Source organism: Sipha flava, unplaced genomic scaffold (genome assembly GCF_003268045.1).
Source record: "Sipha flava isolate LNK unplaced genomic scaffold, YSA_version1 65_pilon_pilon, whole genome shotgun sequence".
Lineage (NCBI taxonomy): Eukaryota > Metazoa > Arthropoda > Insecta > Hemiptera > Aphididae > Sipha > Sipha flava.
In genome coordinates this window covers 581,323-586,198 of record NW_020273605.1, presented here as the reverse complement: position 1 = coordinate 586,198, position 4,876 = coordinate 581,323, and the positions used below count along the sequence as shown (strand labels likewise).

General features: G+C 28.6%; 1 pseudogene; it reads right to left on the bottom strand.

Annotated features, from left to right (window-relative positions):
• Positions 1 to 3,992: 3,992 nt before the first annotated feature.
• LOC112691608 lies at positions 3,993 to 4,876 on the bottom strand (annotated as a pseudogene).

Sequence of the window (4,876 nt, the reverse complement as noted above, 5' to 3'; positions counted from 1 at the left end):
GTCCAGTCCCTAAGACTACGGATCATGCAAAGCACTACCATCTTGTTATAATAATGGAAACTTGTATACGTTTTATTGGTCTCATTCTGCACGAATCCGTGATGTTTTTGTAAATAAACTTTTGTTCCACATCGATAGAAAAACGATTTGTTATACATTATTGTCATTAGGTTAGAACCTTAAACAATTATTTCATAGAGAAATCGAAACATAAATATTACCAGACTTTTAACCCCACTATTATTTTATATTTTTACTTAAAATACCTAACAATATGCAAATACTCATCCTAGGAAGACAATAGAAACTCAAAATGACTGAACATTTTAGGCATTATAATATGAGTGTTGCATGTATGAAGACAGAAATTGAAGATTTATCCTCTGAATTTATTGTATTACAATGAAAAAAAATAATTATTAACTAAATACATGTTTTTATATTTTTAAATCTATATTGGTATACTATATATATATATATGTTACGCCAAATTTATGAAATTGCCGATTTCATAAAATCAGCAACATTGTCGAAAAATAGTGAAATCAGTAACTCAAATTGCATAATACTACCGATTACGTGAAATCAGCAAGACCCTTCATAAACAATTTTAAAACATAATTTAATTTAAATAAATATATAAAAGGCTGGAAATTTCATAAAATCCAATTGTAATAAAAAAATATTATATGTATTTAAATAAATGTGTAAAAATCCGGAAATATAATAAAATAAAAAATACATTTTAATGTGTAAAAAAAAATAAATAAAAAAAATTGTATTATATTTAAACACTTTGGCAAGTATGGCCTGGGTTACACACCGAATTACATATATTATTTTTTTTTACATGTGTACTTGTACGTATCATAACGTCAACCAACATAGGTAATAAAGATTACGGCGTGGTAATGCCGATTAGCACGCGTGCAATTATTGTTTATTTATAAGCCACTATTTATAATTATATCATAATAATGTGTTCCGAATACGTGAAATAGGCAGAAAAAGGTTGCCTAATTTACGAAATCAGCAATCAAAATTTGCTGATTTCGTGAATTTGTTAACTAAATTGTAGATTTCACGTATTCGGCGACAATATTGCTGATTTCATGAAATCGGCAATTTCATTAATTCGGCGTAACATATACATAATATGTATTATATTATTGTATATATTATATACCCTTGCGTTTACACATATGATCATACATCTTGCGGTCAATATGCTTAATATTTATATTGTAAAAAATTTAAGAAAAACCGATATTTTCGTCTTCCTATGATATGGGTGGACAGGGTTTGAATAAATCGTGACAAGTTTTTATTGTAAAAATATAGATTATACGCTGGTATACAAGACAGATTGTAAATGAAAAGTGTACATTTGCTGTTTGCGCATCACATTCTCTGAATTTGGTTGGGGTTGACGCAGCAGAATGTATTATGGAAGAAGTTGTTTATTTTTAATTTGTACAAAAATTCTATGATTTATGCGTTCAAAGACCCCCGACATATATTAGACCCTGGGGTCTTACATAACCCCAAAGACGACTCTGCGTACTAGAGCATACCGTGAACGTCGTGATCGCATAAAAACGTATTCGCTACGCACGACGGGGTAGCTTTTCTCGTCCATTTTCATTAAAAAACAAATCGGATAAATCCGTTTATGGCCACACTCGATAAATGCAAATATTGACTCGAAAAACTCAAGGATCATCCCTTATCCGCCCGATCTATTACTACCGCTCGCGTTTTTACATTCCATTACGCAGCTGAAACGTCGTGTTTTAGTTGAAATGTATTGTACTCGCGATTGAATCTCGCCATTCAGGCAACAACGGAACGACAACGCCATTGCGATGTGTACCCTTAACGTACGTGTCCTGGGTTGCACTCAACATGATAAAATTATAATACCAGTTTGCTATTGCTTTCGACGCAATGCCGCGGTGTTCCCCGTCCTCGTTTTCGGCGGACGATTTCTACTCCAGTTTGACCGCACAATATGGTGTTATGATCTTTTTTGCTTATTTTAGTATTCAACCCGTAGATTAAATGTTATCTTCACGATCCTCTATATAGTATTCTTTATACTTGGGATGTTTATACGAACCGAATCATGCATATTTGGTCACTTAAACAACGTGTTATATGTTATGATTAAAGAGCAGATTTTTAGATTCTAAAAAGTTTAAAATATGATTTATTTTTAATTTTTAATAGTTAATAGATTTGTACACACGCTACAATAGGAAATATGTATTGTATATATTTGTATACGTCTGCATTAGATTTTACAACATATACATTTATCATTTATATTGCACCTCTCGTTAAACATTTATAAATACTGAAACTTTAAAATCAACTATAAACCACAAATTATGTATTGACCCGCATAATTTCTTTGGTCAATTATTTAATTTCAGCTACCCATGTATAAGAAAATTTAATAAAATTCTTTGGGAAGGAGTTAAATGTATAGTAACTTTTAAAATTATTTATTTTAAATTTAAATAATAGGTAAGTACATGAGTATTTAATAAAGTTAAATTACTATTAAACCTTATGGCAAGATAAAATATATTTTAATTGGATACTGTTTAATTATTTATATTTAAAACAGTTAATGCATATATAAATATAATAAAATGTATGAAAAACAATAAATAACCGTTCTAGGTATGATTGTACATCATTTATTTGGTAAATAATAAAAAAAATGATAATTTGAACGCTTGATAAAATATAAATTTAATAGATCTTATTATTTAAGATCTAACTTTGTAAAATAATTTTACAATAATGTGTTGTTCTATGTTGTCAAGAGTTTTTAATGTTCTTCTAACTGTCAAAATATTTTTGTACAAACTAAATGACCACGTCAACCGATATCAATGGTGCGTTTTTCGTAATAACTACTAAGCTAAGAGTTGCGTATTCGGGAAGTTACTTTCTGTTATTTGGTGACTAAAGTACCTGACTAAATTAAGGCACTGTAGAAGTGGGTATACCAAGTCACCATTTTTTTTCCTTTTGATTTTCTTTTTAACTAGGTATTGTTGTGTGTCAACCGTTTGATCCGTGATTCCAGTACTAATGTCTTAGTCAACGCTTGGATGAAGGTGTAGAGAAATAATTCAAGACTTTTTATAATACGTTAATTTATTTAACTGCTATAGAAACTTATCCTAAGTACAATTAAATTTATTTAATTGTAAATATTCTAAGTCCAATAATAAAACTGTTACAAATATTCTAAGTCCCAAATATTAAACTATAGAAATTATTCTAAGTCCTAACAATTCATTTATAAAAACAGTTTGAAATGTTTCTAAATCCGGACATACACTGACGTGAAGGTGCTTAGTGTAGCATAGCCAAAACTCGTCTGATTTGCCCTTGTTTTCGGGTCCCTTTTATATTTGTTATATGTAAGGGTGTGTGTAAATCCCAAGTATGTGTGTGTGTATATGAAAATGATAATACAAATATGATATTTCTTTATTGATTGTGAGTGTGTGTGCGGATTATGACGCACATACCTAGGATGTGGTTTCTATCGCTTTAATTAACTAGATATTTTTAATTTTCCATTAAAAACATTTTAGTTTCCATAAAAGTTTATGTGAACCATTTCACTTACCCGTGCTTGCGGTTTTGATATTCCTAGAGCTCCCGTATTGCCTATTAGTCTAATTTATTTATAGTTGTGGCCTTTGATGTTCAAAGAACCTCCTTATAATGTATTTTATTATATGACTACGCAGTACGCGACAGTATCACAATTAGTTCGCATAACATTTTTTTATGTTTTTGTGCTGTATTATGTTATTTTTTATGTCTAATATCAATAAAATATGAAAAATTTAGTTATAACCATGTATACCAAGTGCATATCTGCATTTTAGAGCTTTAAAAATTATATCTTTGCTCCAATTCCTAACAGGGTTCTCCAATGATTTTAACTTACAAAACTTTTAACACTAATACTTTTTTCGATTTGACACTTCTTCTTGAAGTACTTCAATTTCAGCTTTTAATTTTTTAATTATTTTTTTATATGATGAACACTTATTACACTGTGAAAATAAAAGAAATACATTATAAATTATAATATAATATTATATTTGGTAAGTTAACAAAAATTTAACAATTGTGGTTACTATTTAACAAGAAAATAAAAATATAATATTAAATAAAACAACAAATTTAAAATTAACAATTTTAACATTAAAAACAATAAAAAAAACCAAAAGATATACTCAGCATCAAAAAATTATAAGGTGATACTTATTGGTAATTCTTCTAAAATAGGCTCCCTAGTGTTTTCTAATACAGGAATATTTTCACATTGGATATTTGTAAGTATATGATTTGTATCTTTTAAAATTAAAATAAATAGTAGTAGTTATATGTTTTATAGTTTTATTATACACTTATAATACAGTTTGTATTTTATGTCTCTAACTTTATACTTTGATTGTCTGTTAGTGTTAATTCGAGGTGGAGGATTTGAGACATTGCACAAAGTAGGTTTGGTTTGTCATTTGGTTTTAATTTCTTCAAACCATCAGCACGATTTTTTTCAAATTGACTTGGTTCAAAAGGGAGCTGTAATAATTAATTGGATGCATTAAATGATAATAATAATACATAATCATCGTATAACATAATTAAATATTGAGAAAGAAAAATACACAATATTTAGTAACTTACCTCACATAGTTGTGTACTTTTAGTAGGAAGAAATTTATCTCTCCGAGTATTCAATAACCATTTGTTTTTTCTCTCTATTTGCAGGATAGGTAAACATACGAAAACCTTTCTTGTCACTATTATGACAGTTAATTGCTGTAGAGTCTCCCAT